This window comes from Chrysemys picta, chromosome 2 (genome assembly GCF_011386835.1).
Source record: "Chrysemys picta bellii isolate R12L10 chromosome 2, ASM1138683v2, whole genome shotgun sequence".
In the NCBI taxonomy this organism is placed as follows: domain Eukaryota; kingdom Metazoa; phylum Chordata; order Testudines; family Emydidae; genus Chrysemys; species Chrysemys picta.
This window is the reverse complement of record NC_088792.1, coordinates 192147189-192166139: the sequence shown is the minus strand read 5'-3', so window position 1 is coordinate 192166139 and position 18951 is coordinate 192147189. Positions and strand designations below refer to the sequence as shown.

The following is an 18951-nucleotide window of genomic DNA, read 5'->3' as shown; positions in this document are numbered from 1 at the left end:
CTATAGTCCACATCACTGTAGTGTCAAGAGTGTTTGTGGGAAGGAGAGTGAGTGGTATTCATTGGTGGATTTTGTTAGTTTGTTTGTTTCGTTTTTTTATGTGTCTAATACTTTCAGTTATGGAAAAAGGACTCTTATCAAAGAAAAATGTCTTGCACTGTGCCCTCCAGTTAGACTGTGGGTTAATCTAATCTCTTTTGAAAATTCATGCCACAGCCACATCCCCTGGATCAAGAATTTTTTTATCTCCTGCTCTCAGATACTTTGTGTTGGGCATCTTAAGCCATGTTGACCCAGAGAAGTTCAGTTATCTTGGTGGGCCATGGATAAAATTGTAGTTCTGATGTTATCAGGTTCTCACCTGTTAAGGAATTTGAAGATCAGGACCAAGGCCTTGAATTAGTGGACTGAGAGCCAATAGAGAGACCAAGACACCGGGCTGATCTGTTTAGAGTCATTTCTCATTGAGAAAGTAGGTGGCCACTTTCTGCTGAAGTTAGAGCTTCTGCATTACATCAACCTTCAGCATCAGGAAAAATGTATTACAGAAGTCCAGTTGGGAGGTGACAAATGCCTGGATCTCTGTGGACAGATGCTTGTCTGGGAGTAAAGGGTGAAATGTCCAAGCATCCTGGAGGAGGAAGAGGAAAGTATTTTTCATCATTCATGCTACATGATCATTCAGGTTTAATAATGAGATGACCAGGAAGCTTTGCACCATTTTGACAAATATGGGAGGAGGAAGCAGAAGGGCTTGGATGGAAGCGGTGGGGGAACAGTATCCCAGCTTGTTTTTCAAAGTGTTTCTCCCTTTCTGAACAGTAATACTGGATATTACCCTGGTTCAGTTTGAACCACTTCTTCTTCATCTAGGAGCTGTTCTCTTGTAAACATTGTGACATCTTATAAGAATACTTAGATGTACATCTTGGTGTCACCAGTCTATCATTGGCAGCAGAGACCATAGCATTTCACCATTTTTCCAAATAGTCTCATATAAATATTAAAAGTGAAGGTAAAATGCTCCTTTGAGGGAAGAGGAACAGTTTACCTATCGCTATTTTCTTGGGCTTGTTAGAGAGGAATGATGCTATTGGAGGGCAGCTAGCTGTGTCATGCAAATGTGGACAACTGTTTCAAAAGCTTGTCGAGTTGTATGAGTACTGAGATGTGATCACTATCCATAGTCATAAAGAGGCTGTCCTTTAGTGCTCCCATGCTGTCATGGCACATGTCACATGTTGTTGGGACTTTGTTGTCAATACTTTCTCAGTGATTTTTCCTAGGAGTGGAAGGTTGGAAGCATGATGGTCCTATGAGTTTTTCTCCTGTTGTTATGTTTGTTTGCAGCATGATCCCCAAGAATGAGCAGGGGGGTTAAAAGTCAGAAGATCCTGAGTTCTAATCCTTGCTGTGTGTGAGCTTGCTCTCTGCCTCCTTTTCCCCATCTGTAAAATAGCTGCAGGAATGTTTAATTTACTTAGCTATTATGATTAATTATTTGTATGGAACTTTGAGCACATAAAGCTCCATATAGCATATTTAAAAAAAGATTAATTTGGATGTGAATTAAGCTAAACCGAATTAAGGACACTTTAATTCTGAGTAACAGCATTCATACAGGGGTTTAAAGGGGTTTAATTACTTCACTTTAAAAGGTAATTTGGATGAGTGTCCCCATGTAGACAAGCCCTTTGTCTGACTGCAGATATACTTGCCTAAAATAATTTTCCTTCTAGTATGTAGTTAAATTCTCCATAAAATACGTGAGAACATTCATTAAAAAAAGATGTTAAAAGAACCCTACTGAAATGCAGCCTTTTTGTTGGCAGTGTCCCTACTGTATTATTGGCGCCTTAGATCAGAAATTCATGGGAAGGCAGTTCAATGAATCATCTGTTTAGTACGTTAGGCCTTCATCCTGCTCTTTTCTATTTTGGTTTTAGGGGGAAAGTACTATAGCTGTGTTTTTAATTCTTTCCAGAGTATGATGAATAAAAGGAAAAGTTTCCAATGAAGTCTCATTCACTGATAAATATAGGAAACCTCTTTCTAAGCTATTACTAGTGAGCCTTCCAAAACTTTGTACGCTTCTGTGCCCAACATAAATTTCTCTTGCAGTTTCCTTAGCTTCTGAGAAACAAGGTTACACAGGCAAACTTCAGTGTGATTACATCATCAACAAGGGACAAAATTGCGATCCTATCAGTTGCAACAGTTGCAATATTCATGAATGGAATCCTGAAAGTTCAAATAGTTAAGCCCAAATAAAATTGTGATCTTTATCCCACTTGACAGCTACATTTATCAAATTATTAAGGGGAAAAATTGATTGCTAAAAGTTATAGTGTGATCTATTATGTGATTTTTATCAAGGTATAACTGGATTACCAAGTGGAAATTGCAGTCTTATTCAGAATGTGAATTGAACACACACAATATCATAACATAACAATTACACTATTGTTCTGGCAATTTTGTTTCTGTTCTTAACATTTTGTTTCTTTTCTTGCTCCCTTTTTCTTTAACATCCTTTTTCTAACTGTTACATTTGAAAATAAAAATAGGAAAATGGGGCGGGGGAATTGAATAATGAAAATTTACACTAACCAGTTTAATTTCATCTCATGTATTTGAATTCATCAAACCAGAAAAACATTAAATCATATGCTGCATATTAATTAACAGGTTGAAATACAGAAGCCGATTGGGTGCATATACAAAACTGTATTTCTTGCCTTGAACTATATTTCTTGCCTTGGATATATAATCTTGTTTGCAGCCATGTTTAAGTTTTTCCTTGGTACAATTTCAGTGATATTTTATATTTCCACAAAAGAGAAAAATATGTTTTAAATGCTGTAATTTTAAAAACAAAATAAAAAATCTGTCGTTATAGTAGATACTCAAGTCAACTAGAAACTATTACTGTAGCAGAATATTGCTTGGGATCCTACCTAGATAAAACAGTATTTTTGATGGCTGCTATACGTAAAAAAAAAAAAAAAAAAAAAAAAAAGAGCAGCAGCAACAGCTCTGCTTCAAACAGGTTCGCTCTTGTCACAGCTATTAGTGCCAGTCTTTCAATAGCATGTCAGATTGATTGGCAGACAGTCCTTTTCCTCTTTAGTGAAGAATAGTAATTTTAGTGTGTGCTTGAAATAAAAACCTAGCATAAATGATTTTCTGTTTGTAAAGGAGGAAGCTAGGTTTCTTGCAACCTATGTACATTACTTTGTATTGTGTTTCACAGAAAATTAAGCTATGTAAAATCCATTTGATTATTTTTGTCACTCTCTTCTAGCACTAGGCTTTATAAGTCTGAGAAAACAGCTATAGGTAGGGCCCTACCAAATTCACGGCTGTGAAAAACGCATCATGGACCGTGAAAACTGGTCTCCCCCTTTGAAATCTGGGTTTTTGTGTGCTTTTACCCTATACTATGCAGATTTCGCGGGGGGAGAACAGTGTTTCTCAAATTAGAGGTCCTGATCCAAAAGGAAGTTGCAGGGGGATCGCAAGATTATTTTAGGGGGGTTGCAGTATAGACACCCTTACTTTTGTGCTGTCTTCAGAGCTGGGCGCCCTGCCAGCAGTAGCACAGAATAAGGAGGGCAAGACCAAACGATGCTATCCTTACTTCCGCACTGCTGCCTTCAGAGCCGGGCGGCTGGAGAGTGGCGGCTGCTGACTGAGGGCCCAGCTTTGCAGGCAGCAGCGCAGAAGTAAAGGTGGCAATACCATACCATGCCATCCTTCCTTCTGTGCTGCTGCTGGCGGCAGCTCTGCCTTCAGAGCTGGGATCCTGGCCAGCAGCCACTGCTCTCCAGGTTCCCAGCTCTAAAGGCAGCGCTGCCGCCGTAAGTAAGGGTAAGTGCAGAAGTAAGGGTAGCATTACCGCGACCCCCCCACAACTCCTCTTTGGGTCAGGACCCCTACAATTACAACAGTGTAAAATTTCAGATTTAAATAGCTGAAATCAGAACATTTACAATTTTTAAATTCCTCTGACCATGAAATTGACCAATGTGGACTGTGAATTTGGTAGGGCCCTACCTATAGGATTTGACCTTTTTAAATAGCAGGTGGGGTGAAACCTGTTGAGATCATGGAGTCTTTTTTTCCTTTCCCTCACTATAAACTGCATATGTGGTCTGTGTAGCCACTGTTTCAGAGCAACAAAGGCTGAGCTGAATTTCTACCTCATCCTGTCAGTCAGATCAGCCAACAGGTGTTGCTGTTGAGTGACTTGAAGTAGGGGGAGCTACTGTCAGCTTGTGCGCCATTCTTCCATCGACTAGAGGTGCTGAGGTGAATGCAGGTCCATGGCCGCCTCCCTCATCAGCCTGTTAGATGGGTAGCACTGGCAGTAGCACTGTATTTGTGGAGTTCCTATGCAAACCTTATGGGATAGATAAGTCCTACAAATCATTCCTATGTCCACCATTAAGGAAATTAGGGCTCTGGACACCATATTAATGATCACACCAGGACTATGTGAGTGTTTCTGTCACTTCATTTAGCAACATTGCCACATATCTGTATGCTCTGGTCAGTGTCCCTCTATATATACCTTGCTCCTCAAGGGTGATTGCTACATAACATAAACTATATCAACATTTCCCAATATTAACATCTTGACACTCCGAATTCTCCATTTTTAAATTCTGTCCTTCTTAATGCTGTAAAGCCGAGGCCCAGAGTTATGTCAGCATCACTGACATAACTGTAGATTTTTCTGTAGAAGACTGATGAGTGTACAGCCCCTCAAACTTGTTTCCATGTCCCAATTTCACAGGTTATCTTCTAGTCCTTGTCACCATGGCATTTAGAAAGTGCCAGAGGTAGAATGAGGGATTAGATTGGCTTATACATGTGAGTCTGTGATTATCCTCTGGAATACCAAGGGTAGTAATGATCCTGATGGGAACTGACAGCACATCCTTTGTGCTTCACTCTCCAGGCCTACCCAGAGCTCATCACGTGAGTATATGTTATCTTCCAGGGTGAGCGTTTACTCCTGGACAACCTGTGCCTCCATGATGTGTTGGAAGGTTTCCTTTGGCTTATTGACCTTTTGCGGAGGGTTTTGGTGTCTTCTATGTCTCTGAGCTAAGGCTAGCCAGATAGGCCTCCTTTTTTCCCTTACTTGCTTCAAAAATACGGTTCATAGCATGGTTGAATGTGATTCTGCAGCCAGTAGTTGGCATAGTCTCTACCCTATGTAGCATACCCCTAGAAATACTCTTCTTCAGACCCCTACCTTCTCTCTCCCTCAAGGCATGCTGTCCTGCAACTCTCCTATAGTCCGCCTCCTGCCCATTCTTAGCCTACAAGTCCCTTAGCAAATGCTAGCTCCTTCACTCTCTTATCTGTTATTATTCCTCTGCATTTAATTGAAGTCAACAGGACTACTTGTGTGCTTAAAATTAGGTATGTGCTTAATTACTTTGTTAAACCAGGCCTTAAGGCACCATTGACACAACTAAGGCAGAGGCACCTTGCTGAGCACATAGAGTCCTCTGAGCCCTTTTGAAAGTCCCGGTTAAGCAGCCGTCTCTTAAACTACGTGTCGTACCTGACCACTTTAGCAGTCAACCCCACAACACTCAGGGGACTAGGCTGTAACAAAGCACCTGCTCCAAAAACTTCTCAAGTTGCCAACCATGTGCTGAGCTCCAGCTGGAGTGCACGAAAAACATTTCCCATCCTACATAAATCGCAGAATCATTGATTAAAAGATGATCAGACTCCTCTTCTAGGCAAGCCATTAGTCCATTACATTTATAGATAAAGTCATCCTTCATGCGGAACATATCAAACACTATTTTATTGCCTTATTTGGAGCTAAAAATAGTATGTACTTAGCATAAAACTTTAAATGCAAAGATGAAATATTATAATATAGATGTACAAAAAATCCCTCAAGACAAGTCACCTCAACTGTAAAAGACATGAATGTTGAATTTTGCTAGAGTATACATATGCATAATAAATTGCATACACTAAATTTAAATAATAAAATTATAGTTTAGTGTTGAATTATCAGTGCTTTCAAAGACTATGAAAAGATAAAATTCAACAATAGACAATTAGAATAGTCAGAAAAAAGTTCCAAGAGGAAAACAATGAAATAAAGAACTATTTCAAGAAAGATATGAATTCAGAAATAAAGGTACACCTACTATTTCATTGGAGTCATACAGATTTTTTGTAATGTAGAATGTACCAAACTACTAAAATATTAATTTGTTTTCTTATTAGCAAAAACTCTTTTATGAGTGGATATCCCAATTCATTACACAATCTGAAGTTATGGTGGATTCACAGGAAATATAGTCATTCTGTTTTCATGTGAGCTAAGTGTACGTATTGATAAGATAAATAAAACGTTTAAGAAGAATGTCAAACTACAAGTTTAATTGTAAATAGCAGCTGTAAATTTAATATAAAAGCATAACAATACTGTAGTGTGATCACAATTATGAAGAGATGACTGCACTGCTTGAGTGTTTAAAGTGACAATGCTCCCAAGACCTGGGGGCACTATATTTCAGTATAACCACATCTTAGAGTATATTATTGCCTACATAATATCACCACCTGTTGGCCTTTCTCACTACAGCTGTATATTGTACAGAGCGTGCTTTTTATTTTGTCCTTCAGCAGTGCTCCTATCTCCTTCCTGATCATATTGCATATTTTCCTTCTTTGTGTCCTTTTAGATGCATATACTACCATACAGTTACCTGCACTAAAAAAGTATACTATTTGCTGTAACTGAACTGATTGGTATATATTTGTATGCAATTTGCTTTAATTTGTCTTCCAACTCGGTCTCATCTCAAGTCTTGAATATTGGCTTTTAGTGATTGAATTATATGAATAAATAGGCCCTGATCCAGCAAAGCAGTTAAGCATGTGAGCAGTCCACTGAAATCAGTTATATATATTCTCATTTGCTAGATTGGAACCTTGGTGAGTAGCTGGGCCCTCAACAATAATCACTGTGGTGACTCACTAAACCCTGGCACTCCATGCTAAGAAGTTTTTATTTAGGATTTCCTTTTGTTTGCTTTCTCTGATTAGATGTATACCAAACCAGTATTTCTTGACTCTGAATCTTGGTTATTAACCTTTTGTAATTAAGATACTTTGTCTATTTGACACGTATTACTCTTTTTTACTTTTCTAATTTACATTATACTTCCAATAGTTCTTTATAATGTTTCCCATTTTTTCATTTGCCAGGTCTTTGGTACCTTTCAAATGCTAAATGCTGTTCCATATATCCTTAGTAACCAGCCTGGATTTTTCTGTCCTTTTTAATATTTAGATTTTATTGGATGAATGTAGATTGCACCTTCTCTAACTGTGCCTTAAATAATTGCCACTTAAGGGAATTAAGAAGTACAAGGGAAGGAAAATGCTGACCCATAGACTAAGCAGAGGGGAAAAACATTCCCACTGGGTCCAATTTCATAAGAAGGACCATCAGGATAGTGACTGGGACCTGAAATTATGGGCTGAATGACCTCTAAAAAATTATCAGTTCAAAGAGGAGCTTGTCTATAATTGTTTGCACTAAAGAAAGTGGGGATAGGGAGAAATCCCACAGAAGGAAGCTGCTTCCTTGTTCTTGGTTAACATATGAAATGAAATTATGGTACTGTACTGTGTAGTTTTTGTGCAATGTCAGAAGCTCATATAGTGGGTCAGTTCCAAAAAGGCAGATAAAATATCTTGAATTCCAAAGGAATATTTTTATACATGTCCTCTATTAATCATGTTCAAACACAGTATAATATATTCATCAATACTGTAATATAAGAATCTGGTAAAAGTGATGAAGAGAATATGCAATATAAAGGAACTTTAAGACCACTGCTAAATTCACATAGATTGTTTTCTCCTTTAGCTATATTATTTAATTCTCATATAATATGCCCTGGCAATAAGGGAGCCATAAAATGGGTGCAAGTGACATATAAATTACAAAGGAGCCTTAGTGTAAATAAACATAGAGGTCTGTAGTCTTTGGAAAATGTCAATAACTGATCTAGACTTCTAGTCATTGGACTAAATTCACTGCTGGTAGAATTGAATGTAGTTCCATTGATTTCAGTGAAATTTTACCCATTTACATCAACAGTTAATTTGTTCCATTGTCTTCAGAAAGGTGGGGATAAGATGTACGGAGGCAAAATTGTAAGCTGGTCTCTTAGCACACAATGAAAAATATTTTCAACTACTGTACAATCAGCTAATATTATTAATATTATTCATGACACCTCTCTTTTTCAAAACAAATTTCAACAACCTAGGTGATTGTTACCAGAAGGTTTTTAAGGGAAAGCTTGATGCTCTGTAACTAAAGGACAAAGCCGGTTACTATCTGATATTTAGGAATTGAAATGTAGGGGTGATCAATGCGTCTGCAAACAAGGCATTAGGACAGCTGCTACATTACTACTGTACGTTTGTACCTGTCTGTACCTGTACCTCTTGCCAAAAATGTGCATTCTGGTTTCTATCTTACTGCATCTGTCCAAAGACCAGGAAATAATAGTAGGTGTAAATACCTAGAACTTCATCTCCAGAAGATTTCCAAAAAAATCAAAATATCTACTTTGAAGCAAAGAGCATCTTGTGATAGTGACAAAAATAAACCCTAATTATTTTGGCTCAGGAGACATCCAAATCTTTCAGATTCTGGAAATTCATTTCATCTGAATTTTGGATTCAGAGTGCACAGCTGACATTCAGATAATTGGAGTTTGAAAATTCTTGGCAGCAACTATTTAACCACTTAGATGAAAAAAAATTCTGTCACAATAGTTTGGTTTTTTTTAAATGTCAAGGAGGTAATCATAAAGAAAAGGGTGAACTTTGGGGAATATAGTTTTAAAATGTCTAAAGTCCATGGACATGAGTTTGTACCACAAAACATGTATATGCCAAACAGAGTGAATTTACTGGCATAAAAGTTTTTAATGCAATCGGAAATTTAGCCTTACTAAGGACTGCGAGATTTGGCCCTAACAGTCCATTATTCTGGTCCTTTGTGTCACTATATTGTTCGTTGCTGAGCTTCTTCTTTGTCCGGCCATGCTGGAGGACAGGAGACACTGGATGTGGTTTAATTAGACCACAATTTTATTTCTAATTGTCAGGGAGAACCCTGCAGTTAAAAGTATACAGTGCAGGTAATTCCATAATCATTTACATATACCGGGGTGGGGGAGGGGAGGCTGCTGTCAGCCCCCTCCCTTTGCCCATCCAGGTCCCCAGCATACCTCAAGCTTTCAAATGTTTCTCTTCAAGGGGTGCCTCTGCTCCACTCCACTTTGGAAATCATAGCTTTGCATTCAACATCTGCCATCCAGATATAGAAAACAGCTGCTTTTTTTAAATAAGGAAAATTGGTTTACAGCTTCCAATTTATTTCCTCCTGTAACTGTGAATGAGGAACTCTCTGACTTTGTAAAGTCTACCCTCATTTGAACATAATGATTTCAAACTTTGGATGTCCATTACCTATTAGGACCTGGCCACTTCCCCCTCTAATGCGGGTTATGGAGGGGGGGGCTATAAAGGAGAGGGGGTTGGCTCCCTGCTGTACCAGTCCCAGTAGCCCCACCCCTACCCCCATTTTTGCTCCTTTAAAGGATACCTCCTTTAAATTCTTTCCCAGTCTATTTTATCTGATCACCATGTCTCTTCCCTACAGAATACCTGCACTGGACATTTGCCACATATTTACATCATGAGTTGTGACATCATAGCCTAATGCCCGTTTCATGTTTGTCCCAACTAAGCCTCAAACCCACTATGGGGAATGCAAAAAAAAAATCCCACCTCACCTTGGCCAATCTGGCAGTGAGCAAAAAAATTCCTTTCCAGCCCTCCAAGAGAGGAGCGACTAGCATATAATCCCCACAGTGGATCATGACAAAACCTGGTATTTAGCTATTTACAAGAGTGGGAGAGAGGGTGCTGCTCTGCCTGGTCCAGATAAAAGAGGGCTTTTTCCTGCACCAGCATGGACCCAAATAGTCTCCTTTCTTTTCCGGTGGTCACCGGGGGAGGGTGTATGGGATGGGTCAGTGTCTCCTTGTTTACCTGGTCTGATAAGCTGGACCCAAATAATCTCCTTTCTCTTCTGGTGGTCACCGGGGGTGGGTGTATGGGATGGGTCAGTGTCTCCTTGTTTACCTGGTCTGATAAGCTGCTACAGCAAATCACTCTCTGGCTGTCTAGCCTTAAAAGGGGCCACACACCTTTTCCTACAAGCCAGACAACAGTCCCCACTGCTTAATGTGCAGTGAGGTCATTCTATTAGCCTTCACAGCATACAGGGTTTAACTTGGCATCTCTCAAGACTCTCTGTGATGTTTGTTCAGCAGTTTGCTCTTACATCCATCCACTTGTGCAAAAATTTGAAAATGTTAAAAGTCATGAACCTATTTTTCAAAATATGAGAATCATGAAATCTGCCAGCTGTAATTAAAATCTAGCCTTACGTATATCATATATCAGCAGAGCTAAAACAATAGTAAAATATAACCCTCCACCATCCCTTTATTTTTAAAGTTCAGGGTTGTTCAATGCATAAACTATTCCTTAAACCTTTCAGCTCATGATATTGACCAGTTAAGCAGACATATTTATTTTGATGTATATAGGGATTTCAAATTTAGAACAAAATGATAAAAGTTTAGAATATAAAACAAATGAACTAAGCAGAAAAGCAGTGTATCTGTTGGACATCCAAAGTTTGAAATCATTATGTTCAAATGAGGGTAGACTTTACAAAGACAGTTAAACAGTCATTAACAGTCACAGGAGGAAATCAATTGGAAACTGTAAAGCCATTTTCCTTATTTAAAAAAACAGCTGTTTTCTATACCTGGATGGCAGATGTTGAGTGGAAAGCTATGATTTCCAAAATGGAGTGGAGCAGAGGCACCTGTTGAAGAGAAAAATTTGAAAGCTTGGGGGATGCTATTTGAGCCTGGACTAAAATGAGTAAATAGTAAGGTTCTTCACCATTGAGAATGCTGGGAAAGAATTATTTAAAGATAATTTTATGGAGAGAGCAGGGCTTCTTATTCTTGAAAGGTTGCAGTAAAACTGTTGTAACTTTCATGCATCCAGTGGGGGGCGGGAATAATGTTTGATGTTTCAGGAGCATGCGTTTTATAATGTAATTCGGATTTGAGCATGAAGCACTTTTTGAGAGGTGACTGTGCAGGTTCATAAAAATGCACCATGACCTGATGATTGCCCTGTTGGTAAGGTGAACGCCCATCATTTATCCGGTGAGTCTGCTGTACATTACGTGGAAAGAATGTTTTCATGTGACAAGTCTCAAATTTGAAATGAAACACTGATAGGTGCATTTGATTTTTGTTTTTATTTTCAAAAACTCTCTTTATAGTTTGTCAGTTTGTAAGCTCTGCCTTCAGCTAAAACGACAGTTGTTTTTTCTCCCAAACCATCATTTTGAAAACCAATACGTATCCTGTCATGTTAACATTAATGGGTGAAGTGAACTGATTAGAGTTATTTTTGCCATTAATTTTCTTTTAAAATCACTTTAAAATTTGTGATCCAAAAAGAGAGAATATTGTATAGTTCTGCTGAGACTTTTGATTGTTCCTGACACTGATTGACAGAAAAAGGGGTTTTGTTTTGTTTTTTGTTGGAATAAGAGAAAAATACAAATGTTACTAAAAGCAATGACAAATGTAAAATTGTACTTCTCTTCAGTTACATTTTAGAGATTTTGATAATAAAGCTTTTAGTGTATTTGATTTTAGCTCCCATTGACACAACACTACACTTCTCAAAGCAGCTACTTGTTTTTTCATAAGTTGTTGTACATCTGATACTGACTTCACCATTCAAGTCTAAGACTAATACGTTGATGAAATGTGAATGTCTACACTCTTGGTTAGGCTTTGCTATTTAATACTAACATTTAAAAGGATTAAAAGGAAGTATTGCCTCCTGTGTCCAGTCATATTTAATCATAGTGTAACCATGTCTGTTTAGAAAGAGCTATATGTGAAATTGATTTCTAAGACAATTTGTCCCTCATTCTGCAAAGACTTATGCATATGAGCAGTCCCATTAAACTAATCGTGCACATAAAGTTGTTCATGTGGTAGCAGGAGCAGGGCCCATGTTAGAATAGTTTGAGAACTTGTGTTCTCGTCTAGGTCTGTAGAAAATGCTTTTTTTAAAATAGTGCTTTTACTCAGTCCATATACCTGGCCAAAACCGTGTCATAAATAGTTTTAGCAAGACCTGTGTTGATTGTATTAAACACATTTTAATGCTCTGTGTAGGTGGATCCCTATTGACAGTGATTGGCCTTGACCTTAGTAAATTTTCCTAATATGTAATTGGAAACTAAAAACATCAAAAAACAAAATTAGGCATGTAAGTTCAGTGTTATCTAGGAAGAACTCCGACATGCAGCACAGGAAGAACAGTTTCTATAAACTGAACACACTGCAATATTTTCAGTAGTTCACTATAGTATGGGTTGTATAGAGGGAGATGTTTTCCAATAATTGAAAGCCTTAAGGCTGCGTAAGATTAGAACTGAATGTTTTACTGTTGCAGCTGTACTAGATGGGTGGTTTAGGCAACCTGAAATGCTTATTTTTACTTTCAACTAAACTTTTTTTCTGCTTCCATCAGAACCATTAGAAATTATGTCAAGTATTTAAGTGTTTTTCAACAAAGTCCGAGTTGTGGGTTGGTAATTGAAATTGGGAGACAGGTTTATGTAATTGGATGGTTTTTTATTTTTCTCTCTATCCTACATCTGTTGTAAGGATTGTGACATGAAATTTAAAAGTGGATTTACTTGATCTGTGACACACAAATATATTTTTAGTTTTAAATTCTCTTTAAAATATTCAGTTCAGATTTATACACTATTAAGGGAATCCATGGTGAATATTTTATCATATAGTACCATTGTTTGGTTTTGTTTTTATCATAGGGAACTGAAAGTCTATTGATAATTTTTGTATTAAAAAGCTTGTTAATCTCCATTGATTTCTAAGTTTGTTATAGATTCTTAGCTGAAAAATACAGTACATCACTGACTGTTCTATCACCTGACAGCAATTGATAAAGCATCCATGCAGAAAGTGTCAGAAAAGGTTAATATTTATTGATTTTTATGGTGCTACAGCCAATGTAGTTTTGCCATCAAAGATGTATGGCCACCAGCAATGGAATCTGTAAAATTGCAGGTTGCACGCTAGTTTTTATTATAACCTATGTCAGTATTCTGGACTTTAAAAATGACAGATATTTAATTTAAGACAAAAGGCTCTGAATGTGCAGCTACTAAATACCTGAGACTGGAATTTAGTATTCTAAAATGAAACCCAAGAGCAGCACTTAAAAGCTCAAGGGGGAAAAAACACACAACCTTGCATTGCAAGCGACGATCACATTTAGCCTTTTCATTCACTTAACTAGGTGCTATTGATCTGCAGAAGGTGCCCAAGCAAGTGATAGCTGAAATTATGAGCAACAAAGGGCTTGCTTCTTCAAACAAAAAAGTATATAATTAGCAGGGGTGTAGGAAGGGGCAAAGCCTGTGTTTGGTTTTAAAGGCGTTTAAACAAAATGGAATGAGTGCAACAGCCGTGTTTAAATGTACACAAGGAGAAATCTGGTTGCCTTGAAGCATAAATCCATGCTCTGGTTGCAATTTATGTGTAAAAATTAGGAGTGCACCACAGCCTTTACATTTATCTCCATCAGTACTTGCCTGACAGAAAGGCAATCCATTGGTTTGCCTACACCAACCAGGGACATGGAAATCTTTCAAAGCTTTAACTTTTCTAAATGTATCTGTAGTTTACATTTTTATTCTATTTTTCACTTAGCTGACTTTTTACACCATGCTTTTCATAACTGGTATGGCTTTCTGGAAGCTACAAACTGTTCTGGAAGATATATAAATGCTAGTTAAAGAGTTGAAAGTTACTCTAATAAAAAAGAAAATATGTCCCAATCCTGCCACCTTTATATAGGAGTAACTCTTATTCAAGTAGACCCACTGACTTGAGTTGAACTGTTCTCAAGAGCATGGACAGCAAGATTGGGCCCTATATTTCAAGAGAATGAATTAAATTTCTGTGTTATAGAATTGTTGTTATTTTTATACTACAATTTTGCATGCATGTATCTCTCTTTTTTACTTTCTTTAAAGTTGATAGTGGTGATGCAGGGATAACAATGAGTTTATTTCGTAAGCTAATGATAATTCTAATGGTAAGCAACACTTTTAAGTTTAACCTGACCAGTAGAATAAACTGTTGGTGTACTGTAAACATGCTTTACGTCTCTTCTTGTCTGTACCACATTTTTCTATTGAGCTTTATACCACTAGTTTGTCTGGTTTTTTTCTCCCAGACAGCTTACCCATTTTATTGTGCTCATTTAAAGGGAAGAAAAACAGTTTGTCTCCTTGAAAGGCAAGAGAACAGTGAGTGGAAAACTACTTATATAGCTAAAATACCATTATAATATATAGCAACTAAAATTCCAAAATTGAAAGAGAGGATACCAGGGAAAATCATGAATCATTTTATAAATGCAACTGACAATTTGAAATATTCTTCATAAAGATTTTTTTTCTATCTTTCCTTGAACTTAGTAAAATGTAATATTTTAATTATTGTTAAAATAACTTGTTTAATTTCAATAAGTCAAATAAATCCATTTCTCGTATTCTCATATAACTCCACCTTTTTTATTTTAATGACTCTCTCATTAATCTAACCTTCTCCATTTTTATTGTGCTTCATTTCCCCCCTTCAGATCACATAAAATTCTGACTCGGAAATGGTATATCTACAGCAGCATATTCTTGGATACATTTTACATTTTTTCTTTTATTCTTTTGTTTTTAACTTTCAATACAAGCAACAACATCATCGCTGCATAGTGTCCATAAGTAACTTCCACGCTGCAGCTATGGATGGCAGCGTAGTGACAGATGGTTTTTCAAACACTTTATTTCATTTTTTAAATTAAATATCACTGCTATAAACCATTCATTATCGTTTATAACACCTTCACCCCAAAATTGGTCATTACCTTAGGTAATGACTGATATGTTGTGGTGTTAGATGATTTTAACAAATGATTTTGTGGAATTATTACTTAATTCATAATGTAATTAAACTTTAGTACCCAGCAATATACAACAGAAACCATATATTTATTTTAGCTTGCATAACCATGAAAAGACAGCATTGCTTAAATCACCAACATTCATTGAATAAATAAAATTAATTTATTGCTAACTTGCCACATACATATGTGATGTAATATTGAGAGATGAAGAAGAAAAGAGGTATTTCCAGACTGTCTCTAGCCGTTAATTGAATGTGTACATATGGCTGCCATAAGCATAGGGCAACATTCTGGCTTACCCTCTGTGCATGTTGAAAATGGGGATCCAAAAGAGGAATCACAGGTCATAATTCTTTATTTCCCTGAACCCTGCAGAATTAACACTTTGCTGATAGACCACACACATTCTGACTGATCCTCAGAAGCATAAGTCAAGATGGCCTTTGGAAACAGAGGTGTGATACACATCTATTACTGCAATCTGGGGATCTGCCTATGACCACCAAGCACCCTCCTCTGCTTAGGGCTTGTTTACATGAACATTTCGTTTGCTGCAAGCTGGGGAGTGAACCTACATCACTCTAGCTTGTTGTGGACTAACTGCCCATGTGGACCCTGCTGATGTTCATCACTACTCCCATTTCAAAGAAACTAGAGCAAAGCTCACTAACGAACTGTTAATGTATGTCAACAAGGTCCACACGGTCTGTGGCAGGCTAGTGCAGGGTAGATTCACGCCCCAGTTGCCGCGAACTAATTATTTGTATAGTCATCCGTAAGATTTCTCCTACTCCTGGAAGTAGTAATGTGTGTCAGCAGTTTGCAAAACAGAACATGGGCAAAAACAATGGGGCAAACACCTGTTTGTGGAAAAATCAATGGCAGCCAGAATTTGATCTTTAATAATTAAAGGCCCAGTTTTCAAATGTGGGTCCCTAAAGGGAGGCGCTTATGGTATATTCTCCTTTGGACACTAAATACCCTTTGAACATCCTTAAATGATCATTTGGACACCTAGATCCCTGTTATAAAAGTCCTCTGTTTATCCAGAGTCAGTCCAGAAAGTAGCAATGGAAGGGGAAGATGTCCCTAGTTTGACTCCATAGCACATTATCAACCCCCAGATCTACTGCATCCTCAATGAGTTTATATTTTTGTTTGTTTATAAGTTGTGTACCTTGATTTTGATACCAACCCTATTATGACATCAGAAGATGATTTACCTAATCCATCTTTAACATAACACGTAAATCTTAGGCTAGACTCTGATTTCCCCTACTCTGGACCCACAGAGAGGTCTTTGCATGGTCTGTGCTATGGGATCTAGGGATACACTGCTATGGAGGCAGCTGACTTGTTCTGCTCCCTCATGGATCAAAAGGGTATGATCTGGCCCTTAGTTAACAAGTCTTTCAATGTCAAGTGAGCTAGAATAAAACCAAGCTGTGTTGATGTTGTAGGGGTAGCAGGAGTGAAAAGTACTAAATGTTCATTTTTGTCAATAAAGCTGTCAGGAAAAATACAAACAGGAAGCAACGGTTGAGTTTATATGTTCACTTTTCTAGTCATAGCTATGCTATAAATAATTGTATACACTTATCTTTAAAGTGTAGCGTTTTTAAATTATACATTTACAAGAGATTGTCTAATTTATGTGTGTCTTAGGGTCTGAAGGCACTATCCACAAGAATGAACAAACAAACAGAAAGAATCCCACCAAAATTTGTCAATAGAATGAATAGCACAGAAGTTATTGCATTATTTTGTATTTTAGGCTCCCCTTTCTGATATCCTAAAGCCTGTACAAAAGCAGTTGAGAGAAGTTAATGTGTGGCCTTGTCTCACTGCTGTGGTGCAGAAGCAGCTACAATCCAGAGGGCATTTGACCTATGGGGAGGCCAGGCGAAGTTTGTGATGCGCAAAGTTCTACTCAGAAAGGGTAGCTTTAAATTGCTATTTGGACACCATAAGAGACCTATGAATAGAGGGTGGTAGAGGATGTGCTGAATCAGTGCATTCTCCCAAGGCCTCGGCCATCCATTAGCCAGCTCTCAGCTTCCTGGGCAAGAGTGAGTGGCATGTGCTTTCTGCCATCATGACCCTCCGTCTGGACAGCCCCTTTGCAACCAGTGCTTGCAGCCCTGGGTCCCACCAGAATAGACTCAGCTGATATGTTTGAATAGAATGGAGAGGGTTTGGAGATTTTTTGGTAAGCTATCATTGAACAACAAAACAAATTACAGAGAGAATCCCCATTGCTCAAGTGACATTAAGTAAAATATGGTAGAAAGAGGTGAAATTTCAAATGGTTTTTTGAGTGCAAAGAAGGTTGAATTTTTAATCTCCATAATCAAAACTCTATTTCTGCTCCCAGTTCTTTCATAAGAAACTGGGGGAAAGGTCAAAGATTTGGGCTGTGGTTCTGCATGCACCAGATTTTCTTTTTTGCATTTCAAGAAAAATGAAACTTCAAGTGATTATAATGGAATTTTATTGTTTTGGTTTTAGTAATAGATACAGTCTCTACATTGGAAGATAATTTTAGCCTTACAAAGATAGTGTGTTTTGGAGATCAGGTCCTAACCTATACATTTGATTTCAATATGACTACTCAGGATTGCAAGCACTGTGGATAATAATGTTGGCAGAAATGGGTTCATAAATTGTACACACCAACACATCCATGTCAAGTTTATATTTTCACTCTTATTTACTACACCCATTTTAACAAAGATAGTTTTTTAGTCTGGAAAGGAACACATGTTTTTAAGTTATAAAAATAAAACAGACACTCTCCCTTCTCAATTAGAAAAACACAAGATGTACAGAAAAACTGAGAGGTGTGTGTGTGTCTGTGTATCTGTGAGTGTATATCTTATCAATCAGATCATGGAGAATACCAGTTATTTCTCAGATTCCTCGGGTTTTGAATTTTTCCTTAATGGGTTACCAAATAGGAATTACCTTTTATGTCACAATGGCACCATTAAGGGTATGTCTGCATTTCAAGCTGGTTGTGTAATCCCCAGTTTGAGGAGACATAACCGTGCTAGCTCTGATTGACCTAGTGTGCTAAAGAATGTAGCCATGACAGTACAAGTGGCCCGGGGCTAGCTACCCCAAGTATGAACCTATCCAAGAGTATGTCCCTCCCATCGCTCGCACTGCCATGGCCAAACTATTTTTAACACAAGTCCTTTAGCTTGGATTTACATACCCAGCTTAAAGTGTAGACCTGCCTCAAGAGTGGCCCAAGCTGTTGACATGAGTTTGTCAATAACCTAAATGATCACAACTATTATATACAACAGTTTCTAACTTATCTTAATCACAACCTAATTTTTTTCAATTACAGTCTATGCACAAGATTTCAGTTAATTTTAACTCTATAGAAAGTTTGAAGTATCTGTGTTATCGCCTTCCTAAGAGCATTCGGGACAAAGAAAAGACAGACACAAATGATAAATTTCTTAGGAGACCAGTTTTTAATACATTTTAACTCATAAACTAACAGATATACTTGTAAATTCTTCGAAAAATCATTCTGTATTCAATGAATAATTGCCTGTACATTTTTGGAGGATATGCTGTATTTTTCATATGAAACGAGGCTGAATCCCTGCTTTAAGTGCAAAATGAGAGTCAACTGATGGAATCACAACTAGTGCCTCCACAATGTATGTATATAAGTGAGTGTGTGTAGGTGTTTATAGCAAAATTCTAGAATTCTGGATCAGTGACACTTATTAGAAATCAAAAGATTAGATAATTCTGCAA

At 37.5% G+C, this 18951-nt stretch overlaps 1 protein-coding gene across 4 annotated transcripts in view; it reads left to right on the top strand.

Moving 5' to 3' along the window:
• Positions 1-18951, top strand: part of ZNF407 (zinc finger protein 407) — a 449103-nt gene that overhangs the window by 319631 nt on the left and 110521 nt on the right. The gene's annotated exons all lie outside the window — the stretch shown is intronic.